We start from the raw sequence: 19,943 nt of genomic DNA, 5'->3' as shown, positions 1-19,943 counted from the left end.
AATGTGCCTAATCAACTTTCCAGAGAGGAAACAAATATCAACACAATTAGAATATTCAGTGGGAATAATTTACTACTCTGTTATGTTCTGCAGATGAGTACGGTGTTCCTATTTCCTAGCCTCAATCTCTCCTATGCCTATGTGCATGAACACACATTCTCTCTCAACATACCAGCTGGTTCTCTGGGCAAAAGAGTGCCCTTAGAAAGCGGTTAACAGAGGCCATTTCCAACCTCTGATATCCTGTATTGATAACAGTAAGAATTTGTTAGTGACAACAAGATGAAGGCTTTCTGCTTCCAGTAACTGTGTATTTGTTAAATGTTGTACATTTCAAAGCATAGGCCAGAACCTCATCTGGAGTAAATAAGTGTAATTCACCTGAAGTCAATGAGGGTATGTTGATTTACATCATCTGAGGATTTTACACTGCATCATAATTTCATTGTAACTTGTTAAAAATCACTCTAGACAATGGAGGCTAAGGAAGCCAAGACTGCACAGGGTTGCTACTTCTAGGATTTTTTTGTTCTGAATTCGGGCTCATCCTGTCCTGATTTTGCAGTGGTTTGTATTGTACCGTTATAATGAAACTAGAGTTGAGTCTGATCCAAAATTTCAGATCAAAACAAAGTCTTTGAGGAAGTGCAGATCAGGCTTATTTGCAAATGAAATGTCATCAGGATTTTAAAGAGATGAAGCTTTGGAACCAAAGTTGGTCCATGAAAAAACAGCCTGGTCCTTCATCCCTTGGTCAGATGAATAGTTTCATTTAACTCAATGGGAGCATCCTTATGACTATAAAGAGCTGCAGGATTGGTCTGCACTGAGGCCCTGCTGCACTGGCAAATTTAGATCCCTCCCAGATCACACAGGTTGGACTTAAATACACAAAGTAGTCACAAGTCAGGGTACTGAAAAGTAGCGCCCCTCCCCCCCATGAGTTGCAAAAGTTCAGTAGCTTCAGAAGAATCACACAAATACAAATTCTATGGATCTTTCTTTTGCTTGCTTTGTTTCCTCTTACTGTGGCTACTCCTGGGAACTTCCAAATTTGGAATAACCATGAAACATTTTGTCTGTGTGTTCTGGTTTTATTTTTTGAAGTAGTAAAGGTTTATAATTCCCTTGAGATCAGAAACTATTTTAGGAATACCGCTTGTAGTCAAAATCTAGTCTCCAGGTATAACAGGATTTTCCTTACAACTGGTCATAGAAAAACAGGGGATATTATATTCCACTGGCATATGCGGTTCCATTGAAAGTGAAACGCTTCACATCAGTCAATTTTGCTGGAAATTTTGTTAGAAAAAACGGTGGGGGGGAGGGGTTGTCATAGTGTCAAAATGTTTTGTTTTCATCTGTAACTGTTTTATTTCACATTGCATTCATGCCCATTCTCCCAGTGCAATAGAAAATAGACTGGACATTCGCAAGGGTGTGTGTGTGGGGGGAAACACATTATATTAGAAAAAAATTAGAAACATTTGGTCACCTATGCTGTTAATACTTTTTTCATGTGATGCTAAATCACTGGCAATGGAGGTGTCATACCAGATTCAAGCCATTATGTATTTTCTAACAATGCATCCCTTCCCTCTCCCAAACTATTTGGTATTATTGATTGATAATAGTAATAATAATTGGCTCGGTAGTTTTACATGCTCTGAATGGGTGAATTGGGAAAACGTTATCAAATCTCCCCATCCTCATCTGCATAAGAACAAGGGGAAAGAAATTAAAACCTTCATGGTAATCACTGAAGCATATGAAGATGGTTTCAGCTGATTAATTTTTGCATCTGGTACCAACATTTCTGCTGCTTCACAGTTTCTCATTGTGGAGTCACAACTGAGACTAATGAGATTGTTCTGTGTTCGTGTATCCTTTGGGGAGGTTCAGCGTGGCTTTATTCCCTTTCAGAGTTTTGGTTTTCCTGTGTTTCCCCTCATAACGCATATCTACATCTCTCTCTCTCTCTCCATATAGTTTCTTTTTAACTGAGTATTTATATCCATCCTTAAGGCAATATTAATTTGGAAAAGTAAAGCATTGAAAAGTCAGAAACATTAACTTTTGGACAAGTTTCTAACTTTTGGAGTTTCCCACTGCATTGCTAACTCAGCCAGGTTGCATAATATCTGTTGTGTATTTAAAATACTTTGGGCACTTAAAATGTTCAATACAGATCTCGGAGCACTCCCCACCTTAAGTGTAAGGAGTGTTTGTGCAAACTCGCCTAGCTTAAAAATCAGAATGAACCCTTTAAGCCTGCAGAAAAATATGATATAAGAAACTTGCCATTCTGAATACGTGCCAGGGTCCAGTGAGAAAAGAAGATGGGTTTGCAAGAGAGCAAGCCAGTCTGCTAAGAAAAATTATGGAAAAACATAAAAAAGGTAAATGAAAGTTTATTGGAAAAAATTCAAAGAAGAAAGGAACCTGACCGAGTAAGTATAAAGAAAATACACAATAAGAAATGTCTACATTTATATATACTCTTCGGGCAAAAGCCAGCATTTGTTATTTAGGCAATCTCCCACTGACTTTCCCTTCTGCTGCAAATAGGAACTCTAGAAAAGTAGCTGGGTTACTCTGTTGTGGTCCCTTGAGTACGTTAAGGCTCTCAGTTTTGTTTCTTGACCTACAAAACACATTGTCAGAATAGGAAAGTTAAGGGGAGAAAAGAAATACTTTGGAGGAAGATGGAGAAATTTTATGATCCATTTTATTATGGACATTGGGTTTGGGGAAAAAAGCCAGGCATTAGGGAAACAATCAAATATTATCCTCTTGTGTTAAATATACGTAGAGTAAAGGAAACAGAAATAATGACATCTAATGCCAAAAAGGCTACATTTTGATACAATATCATCCCCCAAAGTAATCTAATTATTCAGAATATTGACTTCTGAAGGCTGAGCAAGAGGGAATGACCATGAGCTTGGTATTTCCCCACAAGTGAGCAAAAATATCCTCCCTACATATGAAACAATATGACCGGCTCAGAAGTACCTCATTTTCTTCCACAATACTGTACCTAAAGCCAAGCCCAATTCCAAGTCACAAAGAAGCTTACTAAAGGGTTACTTTAATTAAAAACATAAAAGGATTAATATACTGGAATACTGAATAATAACCTCAACAGGTTAATAAATTAGTCATGTTAAATTATATAGTGCAATCTTAAATCTTCACCATTACCAGCAATTGCTGTCAATATTGCCATTTTGCCATCAAGAAAGAGTTAATTTATGCACCAGTTCTAGGAATAAAACTTCCTTTGTCAGGTGTTGTAAAAAGGATCAGCATTGTGCACATATTTCACATTCATAGTTTCCTTTTCTCTTGCACCATTTCTGAGATTATATATATATATATATATATTAAGAAGGGTTGCTGGAGGCATAAATTTTGATTAGTAACATAACTCAGCTAAGCATTCTCTTTGAAAAGAATTAGCAATCCAGGCAGGGTATCACAAAGTGCATTTCAATAAGAATACTTTACAAGGCAAATTACAAAGGAGACTATAATTACCAATTTTGAACAATGTTTTTCAGGTTTTTCCTGTAGATAGGGAGAACTCTGTTGGGAAAATTGGCTCAGTGTAAATTTATGAACTGCTAAGCCTGCTTCTCTGATAGATGAACAGTAAATCACCCTTTAAATCTTGGTTCACAGCACAGGCACCATATGTCAAATGTCTCATGTGTGCTTATAGTTTGTGATAAAAAGGTCTCTCAGGACTTTCACTTTTTTTAAGTTGATCTGGAACAAAGACTTCTGTACCAGGAGCTAGACATTATTTCAAACCTAAGTCAAATATTCTCCCAGTAAAAGTTGATAATGGAATATCTTTTTATTTAAAAAAAGAAAAACAACAATTCGAGGATAATTTAATTATGAACATGTGGTTAAACAACAGCAACTGTAAAATACAAAACATGACCATCAACAAAACATGAAGTTACTGAAGAGGCAGATTAATATCCCAAAGGATGTCAACTGTCTCATGCTACTGGGCTTAAGCTAATTGCTTCAGGAAGCATCCTTTTACTGCCCAAATAGTGAGGTGTTCCCCCCCTTATTCTGAAGAATTGGTTATTGGTCACTGCTGGAGACAGGACACGGAAGTAGATGGCTCAATGGACTGATGAAGATCATCAGATTTTATGTTCTTATAGAGTAGAAAAGAGTCTACCAGAGAGGACTTGTAGCAGAAAAACAAAGAGCAGAGTTAAATCTGAGTCAGTTTGTCCATTTTGGGGGATTCTCTGCTTCCAACACATGAGAAAATAGTGCAGCTCCAAACCTGGAAAAGAGTTAATACTAGTATAGGAGGAACAGATCTGAGACTCCTGTATTCTGAGTAGGGTGATCAGGCAGTAAATGTGAAAAATCGGGACAGGGGGTGGGGGGGTAATAGGAGCCTATATAAGAAAAAGACCCACGAATCGTGACTGTCCCTATAAAATTGGGACATCTGGTCACCCTATTTCTGGGGCATTTGAAGACTAGGGCCCATTTCATCAAAACACATGCTTCTTCTTAAACACATATGTAAGTGTTTTGCTGAATATGGATGGAGTTAATCACATGCTAAAAGTAAAGCAACTAGCTAAGTGTTGTGCCGATTAGGGCCCAGTACAGACATGATCTCTTAAATATCTTATTGCTGCGTTGGTGATGGTCATGGGGGAGGGAGGACAAACCCTGAGTCTCTGCCAAAAAGGCACTCCTTAAAGAGCAAGAAAACCTTAGCTGACTGTGAATATATGTGGCAAAGATGAAGTGGGGGAAAGAAGAGAGGGGTCTAAAATGAAGAGGCGGACAATACCTCATGCTTGAAAGAGATCTTCCATGAAAACAGCTCAATAAAAATATAATTTAAAGGAGACACACAATACACCAAACACAGCTTTAAACACCTCTTTGGAGCATAAGATTGAGGCATTTGATGAACAAAGTGTATTTGTGAATTGGGGAATTTACTCAATTCAACTAGATACAGAAGAAAGTCTCATTGATCTTAAGAGGAAGTGGAGCAGCAACTGCAGATGGAACTGAGAGAGCAACAACGGAGTGTCGGAACAAAAAGTTAATTGAACGGGATAGCTGAAAAGACCTACAATAGGACACAAAACCTGTGACCTCTAGGTTGTTGCCATGACTCTACTGAAGACTGTTAGCGATTAAAACTAATTACAACTGAATGGTTGTTCAGTGGCATATGTAAAATGTGTCAGTTTATCCAAGTGCAGAAAGTAAAGTTACGGGGAAGATCTGATCTGCTGATTGTGATGGAGGATTAATTTGGGGGGGAACAGAGCCTGGAAATCTGGCCTCTCTCCTATGACTAGGGTCAGAACGTGATGTTTGCTCCATGGCAGATGGTGGCCGTGCTAGTGGTGAAGTATGTGCATGTCTGTCTCTGAATGGAGAAGAGTGTATATATTGCTAAATGGCTTCATTTCTCATTTCTTTGCTTTTGAGGTTGTGTGTTAAGTATGCTATGGAGTGCAGAAGCCTTAATTTATACACACCTAAATGTACATGCATATGCAGCAGCAAGTCTAGATCAAGTTGGCAAGAGCCAACAGGACAAGGCAAGACAGCCATCCCACCTTTGCCAAAAAAGTTGGGACGGCTGGGACAGGGTTTATAAAGGGGACTGTCCCAGCCAAAACAGGACGTATGGTCAATCTAATCATTCCCCCAGCATCCCTGCTGCCTGTCTCCTCTCTCTTTTCGCCTCTCAAATTGTCTTCTCTTTTCCACTCCCTCCCCTTTGCAAGTCTCATCCTTCTTTTCTGAGCACTCATATTTTTCCTGCATCTTTTGTGCCTCCTCCACCACTCAGCCGTGCTGTTTGCACAGAACCTTAAAATGACATTCTCATTGCTGCTCAGCTGCCTCTTTATCACTGTTCTAAAGTGGCAGATCAGAGAGCAGCTGTCCTCTCCACACAGCGCTGCTGATTGATACCACTTCCTCTTCCGAAGGGAGGATTCATCAAAGCCTGGAAGAGGCAGCCCTCACCTGAGGCAGTGTTAGTGCAAGTACATGAACGTTGGCAAGGAAACTAGAAAATTTGAGATATTTCATGAAGTATCACATAAGTTAGAGAATTCCCTGATTTTACTTTTGCCTAACTGTAAATCCTAGCCAGTGTGAATTAGCACAGCTCTGTTGAAGACAATGTAACTACACTGGTTTGCACCTGCAGAGAATCTGGAGCGTATTTTACTCCCCAGGCTTCTACAAAATATGGAAACGATACTTATAAGTAGAGCTGGGCAAATAACTGATGTTTTGGTTCACTGGCAGTTCTGAAAAACAAAACACACCAAATTTGAAAGTTCTGAAAAAGTCCAGCAAATCAAAGAGTCCATTTCAGGTGGTACTAAACATATTGTTCGACCCAAAATGTTTTGTTTCTGGGCATTTTTAAAGAGCTAGGTTCACGAAATCGGCAGACACAGAGTTGGTGGTGATTGTGCCCTACCCTTCTTTATATCCAATAGCTGAGAACCACTCTGGAGCAAGGATCTGAACCCTCTCTCCTCCAAGGTGAGCACCCTAACCCCCAGGCTATAGAATCATTCCCATTTTCTCTTCACTCCAGCTAATATTTTATACAAAGGAGAATAGACTCAAGAGGAGAGTTTCAGAGAGATCCATCCCAGAAAAGTCTAGACTGAGGGGTGACTTGGAATCAAATCCCTGCTCTGTAAAGGGATTTGTCATGGGTCTCCCACAACCAAGGTGGGTACCCTATCCACTGGGTAAAAGATTGTTGTGGGGGTAGCACCATCACCACCATCACCTCCCATTTTGTGACTCTATAAATAATAATAAAACTATTTCCCCTCTCCTCCCCCGTCCCCGCCCCCGCCCCCCCACTCGGCCAAAGCTATTTGGTGAGTTTATGAACAAGTCTCATGTCAACTGCAATTGAATTTTTTGGTGAATAAACTATTTGTCTGAAATTTTTTTTGCCCAGCTTTACTTCTAAGTATGGTGCACTGGCTTCCAGAAGAATAATATGGTATAATGTCAGACTAAAGGAGAAACATTCATTGAGCACTGGACAAAGACAAACCTAGTTATGAACAAAACTTTTGTGGGCTAGATTCTGATACCCCTATTCTGGGAGTAAACTCATTGATTTAAATGGGCCTGCTCTTGGAATAAAAAATGATAGTGAACATCCATAAGAATATCAGATTCTGGCCTTATACATTTCATAATGTGAACGTGACTATGAAGTAAAGCACAGAGGTAGCACTAAGATTTGAAACAAATTCCTCTTTTTAGAGACTGGTCATTTGTAAATCCATCTCTTCCCTTTTTGAGTAGAGGGAGATAGAAGGGCAATGATCTAGTGACATAGGGCCAGATTCTGCAATCCCTACACATGTTGAGTGGTTGACAGTTAGATACTGTCTCGACTGAAAATAGGTCAGATTCTAATTTTACATTACTCTGCCAGTTAAAAAGGGCACTACCAGAGCAGTGTAAAGACTTTACACCCATATTACTGCCCCTTTTAACTGTCAGAATAGTATAATGGGTCCTTAGTATACACAAGAATCTGGCCCCAAGGAAGTACACCTCTACCTTGATAGCCAAAAAATCTTACCATGTTATAGGTGAAACCACATTATATCAAACTTGCTTTGATCCACTGGAGTGTGCAGCCCCACCCCCCCGGAGCACTGCTTTACTGCATTATATCCTAATTCGTGTTATATTGGGTGGTGTTATATAGGGGTAGCGGTGTATTTCTCTGAGTAGGCCTTCCTCAATGTGGATCGGAATTGCAGAATTATATCCATAACAGGACAGAAAGACATTACAGAAGAAGTAAAGACAACCAACTGTTTGGTAAATACTGATAGAAGGGGGAGAAAACAAGCAAATGGAAATCTTAGTATTTCCTGCTGGAATAACACCAAGGGAATGCTCTCTAAGGAATGTGGAAATCTAAGAATGTATAAAGCAACAGAGGGTCCTGTGGCACCTTTGAGACTAACAGAAGTATTGGGAGCATAAGCTTTCGTGGGTAAGAACCTCACTTCTTCAGATGCAAGACTAACACGGCTACCCCTCTGATACTAAGAATGTATAGAATTCGATACATTTTAACAGGAAAGTGCTGGGGGGAGGGGGAAAGGAAAACTTTTTTTTTCAAGGAAAGCTCAATACCCACATAAAACTGAAATCTTGGCTACCAAACTGATAGCATGTATTCACACTAGGAGGATAAATAGTACCATATAGCTAATTATAGTATTTACTGATTAAGTGTCCCCAGCTCACCCTCTCTCTTTCATTCAGACCAGTGTGCTTAAAAACACACTGACAGAAAAAGGTTAATGACGACAAATCACGATTACAGGTGCAAATTAAATCCTTATTATATACCGGCTGTTTCATAAATATGAACAAACGTCCAAGGTCGGGACAAAATGTAACTTATTTTTACAAGCACAAAATGAAGGAAGATAAGCATTTGAAATTGGAGGGAACTTTACATGGCAAAATAATGTCTTAAGTGGCCACTTAGAAACACATTGCTTAAATGAAAACGATATCATATTCCATGATCTGTTGCACAGCAGTAGTTTAAAGATCATTGCATATTCTTGTCGGTACTTTGCCACATCTTTTTTAAAAATCAAATTATTTTGTTTATGCTTTAAATGACAATTGGTCAAATTCATCTTTCTGTGATTCCAATGACTTCAGTGGCATTACACCAAGGATGAATTGGAGCCACTATGTTCTGTTCACGCTTAGTTTCTTATTTAACGTTGCAGTGACAAGTGGCTATTGCAAAAGGACAAATCACCTCTCCACCTGGAGTAGATTTGATTATTTAACACACTGGCCATTTCAAAATGTACATACTGATGTGTAGTATGAAAGAATGACCTGATAGATCAGGCACCAGAATGGGTCTCAGGAGATCTGGGTCCAATTCCTAAATAAGCCACAGACTTCCTGGGGACCATGGCAAGTCACTTGGGGCCAGATGTTCAGGGTTTAAACACCCACAGCTGGGACCACGCTTTCAGAAGTGCTCAGCATCCAGCAGCTCTCATTTTGAAAACTATGTACATTTTCTTCAAGAAATCAACATCCAATACGCTGAGCAGTTTTGAAATTCTGGCCAATTACTTTTACTCTGAATTAAAGCCCTTTGACTCAAGATAGCCTTGCAAGACTCAATCCCTCAGTCATTTCTCTGTCCTTTACTCAAATTCTATCAGGACCTTGAATAAATCTTTCTTCTGCTATCAGGTCCTCTCTCTTCTCCAGTCCCTTCTTTTTGCTCTTTCTTCTGTTTAAATGCAAATATTACACGTCTGTGATACAAACTTGATTTTATGTGCAGTTAACTGCCGCTGTTCTAAAACGTCTTTTCCTCTAAAGGAAATCTATGATCTCCACCAGGGTTCCTATTCTGGGAAAATATACACATTGAACAGAAAAGTGTCTTGACCTTCAAGTCTCTGCCTTGACTTTCTTTTTAATTGTTGTTCTGACTCCATCCTGCAGCCTTATTTGGATAAGGATACACTCAGCCTTTTGCTTTAAGGGGAGGAACCTAGCTTTTAGGTCAATTAGCTACTCACCATGTCAACCTCTCAAAAGGTCATTCAAGCTGTGCAAAATGCTTTCCTCACCAGAAATGTCAATATGAACACAAACTATCATAGGTTCAAACTTTAAAAGCTACACTGTGTGTGGGGCAAACATCTCGCCCTGCACTATCCACTTTTCATATCTTACTATTAATTAGTGTATTCAATAAAACAAATAATATTAATAAACTGTTTCTAGACAGGACATATGCTGTGCTGTAATTGAGCTGTGTTATGTCGAGAAATACCTCATCCATATTATTGGTTTTATTGAATACACTAATTTAGTATGGGATGGATTCTTTAGGCACAGCCCAAGCACGGGCTGATGTGTGAACTGCACTGTGACTCAAAGACCCATCGAAGTCACAATTACTCCTCCCCCCTTTCTCTTTACTCCACTGGGTCTATACCAGCAGTAAATTTCAATAGAGTAGCACTGCTGAGCAAGTAGGATGGAAGAAGCTGTTAAAGTTCTGATTATTCCCCAGCATTATAGTAAGGACTTCTTGAGTTCATATCCAAGCTCTGACCATGACTCCTGTTTCTGACCTATGGAAAATCACTAACCTTTCTGCCTCAGATTCTCTATCTGTTATAAGTACTCTGTCTTATATAGTGGTTCGCATCAGTAGATCTCAAAACACTTTACAGAGAGAGGTCAGTATTGTGGAGTGGCTTTCAAGCCAGACAGAGCTCTTCTTCAGGTCTGGGAAACTAACTCCCAGAACTCAGTGTAAGTTCAAAAGCTTGTCTCTCTCACCAACAGAAATTGGTCCAATAAAAAAAGTATTACCTCACCCACTGTGTCTCTCTAATATCATGGGACCAACACTGTATATAATAAGAAACATGGCATAAGAGACACTAATTTATCAGCACAGCAGCACTTAGACCCAGATTACACACTAGCAAAAATGAGAATGCAAGGAACTACAAAGTAACAGGATTGTAGCCTACATACTAGCAGTATAGACAACATTGAGCACATATCAGGAAAAACCCTCGGAGCCTCAGACACTGTTTAGAGCCCCTATTACGCAGCCAATAAGGGAAAAAGAAAAGGCTTTAGAGAAAGATGTCCAAGTGTACACTGACCTTGCCCTGGCAGCAATTCCAGCATTTGGCAGATGAACAGCTAAAGGCTGAAACATGTCAGAAACGTACTGAACTTTGCCAAAGAGAATGGAGTTGGAGGAGTCACTTCCAATAGACCTTTTACCATATTGGCAGGCCCAAAATGACCTTCACCTGGTTGATGGTCTGCTTCTGAAAAGCCGGTACTTCAGAAAGAGATGCTCTTCAAAGTTCATGAAGGACACCAAGGTATAAACAAGTGCAGGGCATGAGCAAAACAATCTGTATGGTGGCCAAATCTGAATTCAGACTTTAGTAGAGGACTGTGAAGTATGTAACAAGGAATGACAAACTCAACCGACCAAACATTACTCTACAAAGCTACCTCTCAGAACTTGGCAGTGGGTAGCAACTGACTAGTTTGTATGGAAAGGACACGCATGCTTTAGTGTAGCTGATTACTTCTCCACATATATTGATTTGGCTATGTTTTATAGCCTTCATCAGCATAGGTCATCCAAAAACCAAAGTCAATACTTGCAAGACATAAAATTCCTGAAGTCCTCATATCAGATAATGGGCCTCAATGTACCTCTGAAACGTTCCCAGCGTTTGCACAAGACTTTGATTCTGAACATCGGTACTAGTAGTCCACATTACCTCGCCCTCCCAGAGCAATAGGGAGGTAGAGAGCAGTGCAGACATTAAAAAGCCTTCTGCAAAAATCAGTAGACCCATGAAATACACTAGTGGCATAATGGTCAACGCGCTTGCACCTGGACTTTTTCCAGCAAAGCTTGTGATGGCAAGATGACTCTGGACACCTCTACCTGTGACACTGACACAGTTTAAATCTAAGTGGTCCAACCTGAAAGAATTTAGAAAACAGGATGCTGAAATAAAAATTCAGCAGCAACAAAACTTCAGCACAGAACATAAGTGCTACCTAAACTTAGATGAGAGAACAAAGTTTGCCTCAACATCTCCCAGACATTTGGAACTGTTCTGAACTTAGTGGAAACTACCAGATCCTACCTAATGGAAACTCTAGGAGGACTTCTCCAGAGGAATAGGGTTCATCTTCAGTATTTCTCCATGTAACAAAGGGGATCTGCAATGCAGGTACTCTGTTAGAAAGTGAGCCCCCTCCCACAGGCAGCTCCACATGCAAACTCAACAGAAGTGAGAACATGGTCTGGAAGACAAGTCAGACCACCTCAAAGACTTGATCTTTAGAATTCTGCTCAGGTCTATTCAAATGGAACTGATAAAGAGATATAGTAGCATAAATAGATTTAAACATTTGAAGTTTATTTGTAATTGTTGTATATATACACATTGATTTATATTTAAAGTTTTAATCCTTTTTTCTTTCTTTTTTTGGGGGGAGGAGGGTATAAAGAAGGGGAGATGTGGAGTGGTTATGGTTTCTGGTCTTCCACGGTCACCAAACAGGATCAGAATGTATTGCATGGGGGAGCTTAATAAACAACACAAATTTCCAGTTGGGGAGTTCTCTAGTTACTTCTTTTGGGATGGCTCTTTGTTTTGATCTCCACATACTACAATTATCCCAATTTTACAGGGGGAGGGAGGGAACTGAGGTACAGAGCCATCAAGTGAGTTTCCCAAGGTCACCAAGCAGGACTATGGCAGAGCCAGGAACAGAACAACCTAGGTCTCCTGAGTCCCAGTCTAGTTTTCTATCCACTAGGCCACACTGCCACCCTGTAAAAAGGGTATATTAATTTACCTCATAGGGGAATTCTCCCGCCCTTCTTCACACATAGAACCCTACTTTTCCAGTAGTCCTAGCAACTGGGGTTGCTCACAGAGTAAGAGGCAAAATCTGACTCTGTGCTAAGTATTGTAATAAACTGGTTATTGTGTATGTGTACCACTGCCCTCTACTGGATTGAATGAATACTTCTCAACTGCATGGCATCATTTCCTCCTAACAGAGTTTTTTCCTTTAGGTTGAGTTGTATAGACCTTCAAGTTTGGAATTCTCACTCGCAGGGAAGCTTTATGTGGCCATGATATGCAAGTCGTGATGTTCTTGATGTCCATGAGTTTATCACAGTGTTATTCATATTTCTCAACCTTCCAAAGCCCAAATGGGGATCAGCATGTGTGAGTGTGGGAAATGATGGACACAAATATTATTCATACAGGAAATTTGAGAATCTTCTTGTTGGTGTAAATAACCCTTTGGATAATCTCAGGTTCGCAATTGTCTATTTCTGACGTAAGTCGCTTTCAGCCATAAAAGTGAGGGGATGCCAAATGTATGAGAAATGTAGGTAAGCTTTGGGATTAAAATGAACAATGTCCCTTGGAAGGCAGGACACAGTGGAGAAACACAGTGTTGTGTCTGTTCATGGAAAATAGAAAAGTTTTAACAGACAGCAAGAGAGAGACTTAAGTATTGAATACAAATGCCCCCCTTTTTCAAGCAAGCCTGATTTACTATACAGACTTTTTTGACTGCGTGTTAAAAACCCCAAACAAACACACCTTTTCCATTTTGCTGTTGAACTCTTAAAATCATAAATTACAGTAGATTTGAGGGAAAAAATAGTTATCTGAAGTACTCTAGAGCATTTTTCCATTTTATTTCAAACAGAACATTAGCACAAATATAACAGGTATTGTGCAAATTGTCTTAAAAATTGCAGGGTTATTAAGCTCAAATGAGCAGGTTTTTGACAAAGTAATCTTTCTATAGAACATTCAAATTGTCTTCCTTCCATACTGAGCCTAGAAGTTTATACCATGGAGCTTGTGCACTTGGGGAGACCTTATTCACATATCTAACAATGAAAAGAGTGTAGAATATTCAGGAGGGGTATTTCTGGGACAATCTACAAGCTTGTCTATATTCAGTGTTGTGCCAGTTTAAACTCAATGTGTGATTTAAGCCAGTGCTGCAAAAAAACAAAGAAAAAGGCCATGTTGATGTTCTTATTTTGGTTTAAACCAGGTTTAAGCTATGCTTATTTTGATTAAACTTAAATAAAATAAGAACAAACTGAAACAAACCACTCAAACTGAAATAAGAATGTCTACTCAGGGTTTGAACCGGTTGAACTAAATCAGTGCAAATTTGAGGGTAGACAAAGGCTACCACTGCTACTGTAGAACAATAAGCAGGACACACTCCTGAATTCAAACTTTTGTTTTCCTTTGTGGAACTGACAGGAGAACTATGAAGGCCACCTGTTCAGCCCTTGGATAATGGAAATGTTTCAGTCACTCTGAAAACACACCTCCAGCAGCACTGATTGGCTCCAGAGAATTTTCTTCAGACAGACAAATAAAAAAGTTAGAGTTTTGAGAGTAGAGATTGGCAGCAGGTTTAAAACAAACAAAAGGCAGTACTTCTTCACATAGGTGCTGCAACTAAGGGTGCCACCCCTCCACCTGGCTTAATGTTGTTTCCATCATATACAGGGTTTACAGTTTGGTTCAATGGTTCTCTTCACCTCCACTATACAAAATGTTCCAGCACGCCTGCTTCTTCACCCAACATACTGTTAACCTGTGGAACTCATTGCCAGGGGATGTAGTAAAGGCCAAACTATAATGGGGTTCAAAAAAGAATCGGATAAGTTCACAGAGGATAGGTCCATTAATGTCTATTAATCAAGATGGTCAGGGATGCAACCCCATGCTCTGGTTATCTCTAGCCTCTGACTGCTAGAGGCTGGGAATGGATAATGGGATGGATCACTTGATGATTGCCTGCTCTTTTCATTCCCTCCAAAGCACCTGGCATTGGCCACTGTCAGAAGACAGGATACTGGGCTAGATGGACCATTGGTCTGACCCAGTATGGCCATTCTTATATTCTTCAGTGAAAAATGGGAAACCTGCACTCACCCTAAATGACGAGAGCCCAGTTTTGAGACATTAAATCATAGATGGCGATTGACCAGGAGTAGTCTGATTTGCAAAGTCTAGGACAGGTTGTAGGTGGAATCCAGTCCCGTTTTATAAAATAAAACAAAAGCTATAGGGGACAGGGGCAGAGATGAATGATTTTGCTTTGCCTATTTGTAAGAGCTCAAGTATACGTCTTAGTCACAGCCCACAGAAAAGGAGAGTGCACAGTGACGCTGCACCATGCAGAAGCACAGCGAGGCATTCTGTACATTTTTGAAATGGAGTCAGCAGTACACAGAAATCCAGCTGCGCCCAGACTACCTGTCTTTATTACCAACTCACTAATTAACATTGCAATTGACATTCAAATGTCATATTGTTTCACAGTTTTAAAATGCATAATACTGTGAAAGAAAAATGACTTACCTTGACCTTCTGCTATTCCTGAGATATCATGTGTGCAGGATTTTCACTCCTGGGCCTCATCTACTTAGATTGAGAGTGACACAACTCCCTTAGCTCTGATGAGTAGCTACTGGCCAACCTGAGCCATGCCTGCCAAGTATAAATGCTCCCCCTGAATATTGCGGTTAGTTCCTTTGCACAGGAGAGGAGGGTTCCAAAAGAATGAGGCAGTTCAAGATCAACATAACCAAAAAAAAAAAAACAAAAACACCCTAAAAAAAAAAAAACCCTCTCAAAAACGTAAACTCCAAACTCTAGTAAAGGGGAGATGTGTGGGACTGAGAACCCTGGAAGATGATCTCTGCTGAGAAACAGAATTGCAAAGCAAGAATTTCCCCTTCTCCGAAGATACTATCTGTGCTGCATTTTCACTTCTGGAGAGTAAGAAGCAAAAGGGGCATTCCCCTCTCCCCCCACCAACCCCCCCCCCCCCCAAACCTACCCCAAAACAAAACAAACAAAAAACCCCACCACGTGTAAACAGACCCGTTCATATAATTGAAACAGGGCTTTTTAAAAATCTATGTATCTGAAAGAGGATTAAAAGATGGCAGTGTTGAGGCCAGAGCTTGCACTGACAGCATCAATTCCTAGGGAGCAAGTGTTGGTTTCAGGGCAGAAGGTGGCACTGCCACACAGAACACTCTTACACCTGCTGATTCAGGACAAGAGAAATGCCCCAAATCCCACAGAATCAGCTGTGAGGTAGCTTCACACAACTGCATCTGATCTTCTATAAGGCCATTAAGCAAGTGCTGACTGCCAGAATCATCATCTCCCTCTCGAGCACATGAAAGAAATAGGAGAAAGTCTGCCACAGCATTTCTGGGAGTCAGGGATCTGGCTGGAAAAGGAATTGGATGCTTCCATTGTGAAGCCCCCCTACTTGATCTTACCACAGTGGGGGATGGGTCTGGGCCAGTGTTGGGGGTGCTGTCTTAGCCCTGATGCTCCACAGTTTCGTCTGACTCATTCAAAGCACTACAGGCTGATTTGTACAGCCCAAGAAGGAGTCTCCCTAGGTGACAGAGAGGCACACCTCATGTTTCTTCAGTCCTGGCAGTGACATTTGAGGTGTGCACAGCACCTAGTGGTTGACTCTGAGGCAGAGTATTTGGTCTATGCCATTTTTCTGTCATGCTGATCGGTTTGAAGTCACCGAACTTCCTCCTTGGATGCCATACTGGTAAAGCCAAGAAAATGATGAAGCAGCAAAAAGAAACATGAGACTAGCTAAGCACAAGCATCAATGCAGCAAGACCATCGGAACAAGAGCCTAGTGCCGAGAAAAGTATAGAAGGTTGGACTAGAAAAAAAATTGGTTCCAGAACACTAAAGTGTCACTGCATGGAAGTGCCTAGAAGAGGCACCTAAATCTCGCAAGCAGAACTTAGTGCCTGAGTGTCTGACCCACACTCCAAAATTATGCAGACAAACAGTCCGAAATGTAGCCACTTTAACAAGACCTGACTGGAAGGCAGGATGTTAAGAAAAGAGATATCCAACGAGGCATTGTTCTAACAGAGCCACAGAAGGGTGGACGGGAAGCAGCTGCTGTGGGAGAAGCTCCTTCACCAAACACAGTCAAGTAGAAGCTTAGGAGAACATCCTGAGGACAGGTTTCAGAGTAGCAGCCGTGTTAGTCTGTATCCGCAAAAAGAACAGGAGTACTTGTGGCACCTTAGAGACTAACAAATTTATTAGAGCATAAGCTTTTGTGGACTACAGCCCACTTGCATCCGAAGAAGTGGGCTGTAGTTCACGAAAGCTTATGCTCTAATAAATTTGTTAGTCTCTAAGGTGTCACAAGTACTCCTGTTCTTTATCCTGAGGACAGCATTTATACTTGGCCAGGGGTAGTACCTGACTACCAAGGGGGGGGGAGGGGTGTCCCTATTGACGCTGTCTCTCTCTCTCTCTCTCACTACTGCTGCTCTCCCAGGTGAAAATGTTTAAGAATTAAGGGAGTTCTGCCCATCACATATTTGGGATTGAGAAGCCTTCACAGATATCTTTAGAGAAGTGAAATTTATGAACCCGTAAAACCTTCAGTGAAGACAAGGAGTTGTGTATCTTATCATTTGCATAGGCCTTTTATTCCTTTACTTTTCTCTGTTCATATGTCTATTCCAACATTGCCTTCTAAAAAGACTGTGACGCTAGCATTCATCCCAAGACTCATTTTTAGCAGGACTCCTCGCAGAATATGACAGAGACTCTCCTTTTACAAATAAAAAAGCCGTACGGGTTAAGAGGAGAGCAGGTGAATCTGGTACTGGTAGAAGCTTACGAGCACCATACTGCATATCTGCATGCTGATACCTTTGACGTTATTGTGAATCCCTTTTAGACTTAAAGAAACACCACCTGAGCCTCTCTGCTGTTCCAATGCTGTGATACCAGCTGTTTCGTTTCTCCAGGTTATAAAGAAATGGATTTAAATTCAGTAGCTGCTACAGCCTGTCCAGATGTAGTTCTAAAGTTTAAAGAAGTCTTATAACTTCCCAATATTGTGCCTTTATAGCCTTGGTTTGCTGTGTGGCTTCTTGGGTGCACAGTATCACAACCACTAGGTGGCCCAGTATCCAAAGGGAGCAGGGCTACTGTTCATAAATACCGCTAGGCACTAGTCCCCCAGAAAGAGACAGCATTGTTTATGAGACAACAGTCCTCCCTTCCCTAAATGGACTAGGGTGTATGAGTTCTAGTGTCAATTATAAAAATGAGTCTCTAGGAGCTAAGCCAGCAGCAGAGACAGAATACTTCTGTTTTGTTAAAAGAACGGCTAGCTTTCATCAAGGATAAAATAGAAAGCCAACAATACGAGGGGGAAAATCTTTGTAACATCTGAGAGGTTATTGTAAACGTAAACAAGATCTATGATGGAAAAAATCACCATCAACATAATAAATTAACAGAGACTTACCAGATTGAAACTGTGTATCATTCATGCTTCTGGTGGAGCTCTTCTTCTGCTTCAGTATTTCAGAATGTATATCTTCATATCAACCTGAATTTAAAAAAAAGAAAAAGAAAAAGAGGACATTAAAGTCTTTAGAGGAAGTAACTTAGGTAACTAGGTCAGAAATCTTCCAATGCATTAAAGTGACAGTTCATGTTGTTTCTTTCATTATTTTTAAATTTCTGAGGTTGAGAACATAGCACATCTTAGGAAGTGCCCTTAAGCACTCGTCAAACAGCCCAGTATAATCTGTTAAAGTTACATAAAGGGTCTCTCTAATGCTCCTCTATGTACCTATTTTATTAAATAATAGGGGAAGCTTTAGAACACTTGTATTCTTAGACAGTAGGTGGTAGGACCTGACATTTATGTACTGATGCAGATTATGAGAATAGATGCAGTCCTGGATGCTTCAATTATGTTCCAAAGCCCATATGCTATTACTGCAGACTTGTATATTCTGAGGAAGGACTTCAAATACAGCTAACTCCGGTGCATTAGCAAACAACCACACTTTTCTTTTTGAGCAACTAAATAAAGAGCATCAGAGATCTGAAGATACAAGAGGCAGAGATTGCTCACTAAATCGTCTGTCTTTAGGGTGTATCAAATTTTGTAGTTTTCTGTACTCTAATTGGAAGTATCAGCACACTAAGGGTTAAATTGAGGATTTGGACGTTCTTTGGACTTTGAGTTGGAGGTGCTGGAAGAGTGAGTGAGGAAGGGAAGATATCTAGTGAGTAGGGCAGTAGCCTAGGACTATGGAGACCTGATTTCTATTCCCTGCTCTGCAACAGATTCTCTATGTGACCTTGGGCAAGTCACTGTTTCTCTCTGTGCTTCAGGTCCTCATCTCTAGCGGGAGGGTAATAACACTTCCCTATTTCACAGGGATGTTGGGAGGATACATACATTAGAGTGTGATGTGTTCATATACCACTGTGATAGGGGCCTTTTAAATATAATAGATCAATCAATCCAACCTGGAACATAAAACCACAAGAGGGAATCCTTTCAGCCTAAGTAAAGGGTGGCTGGTTTTCAAAGCCCAAATACTTAAAAAATGGTTTCCTCCTTTCAATGAGTTCTGAGCTTGCTGTTGTATTTCCTGGCTGTTTTCTTCTGTGCACTCGGAGGTTTGAGTTTTAGCTCCTGGATACTTTTTTCCAGCATATTGATCAACTGGACATGAATTTTAATGTCACTACAGTATTGCAAGCTGCACTGAGGGAACCATTGTGTAACCTGACGACAAGGAGAACCACATACTTTGGTGGATATTTGAGTATATTTGGGAGCCTTGGCATATAAAGCGGGTTGATTAGGGTGGGTAAGGAAAATAGAATGGGTTTGTGTTCTACATAGGAATATCAATGGCACTTGCAATGTCCTAGCACTGTAACCTGTGTTACATCTAGTATATTCATCTCCCTTCATTATACTGTCACAAACTGACCTGATAGCAAAATTGAAAGAACTCTACTGCATTTATCATACCACCCTTACTAATTTGAAGGGGATTATTTGTGGAGTAGATTGTTCCTGAAGATGAATAGAAGTGGCACTGGTGCTATATTAATCTTGCATCTCTAGGAGTCAGATTCTTCCTCCTTCCCTCATGGAAACTGGTACCTTACTCCTCGTGTAATATCACTGAATTCAAATCCACCATTCACCCCGAGTAAATAATCTGGTCTAAAGCCATCTTGAGTGGCTGCCTCCTCCCCAAGGCCTATATTGTGATGCCATAACTCACAGAGTAGTAGCGTAAGCCTTCTGTAGTCCCATCCTATTGACTTCAGTGGGGCTGTGTGTTCAGTAGGGTGATATGTGCTGTGATTAAGCTGGGTGAAATTTTACTGATGAAACATTTTTTCCCCCTCACTAAAAAATAGCAAATT

The 19,943-nt window shown here is 40.4% G+C and overlaps 1 protein-coding gene across 2 annotated transcripts in view; it reads right to left on the bottom strand.

Moving 5' to 3' along the window:
• Positions 1-19,943, bottom strand: part of LINGO2 (leucine rich repeat and Ig domain containing 2) — a 740,845-nt gene that overhangs the window by 307,923 nt on the left and 412,979 nt on the right. For both annotated transcript variants that reach the window (XM_054032379.1, XM_054032380.1), the window contains exon 4: positions 18,007-18,090. The gene's annotated coding sequence lies outside the window, so the exon portion shown is untranslated. The remainder of the gene's footprint in view (positions 1-18,006; positions 18,091-19,943) is intronic.

The sequence above is a fragment of the Malaclemys terrapin genome, chromosome 6 (genome assembly GCF_027887155.1).
Source record: "Malaclemys terrapin pileata isolate rMalTer1 chromosome 6, rMalTer1.hap1, whole genome shotgun sequence".
In the NCBI taxonomy this organism is placed as follows: Eukaryota; Metazoa; Chordata; order Testudines; family Emydidae; genus Malaclemys; species Malaclemys terrapin.
This window is presented reverse-complemented; position numbering and strand designations above follow the sequence as displayed.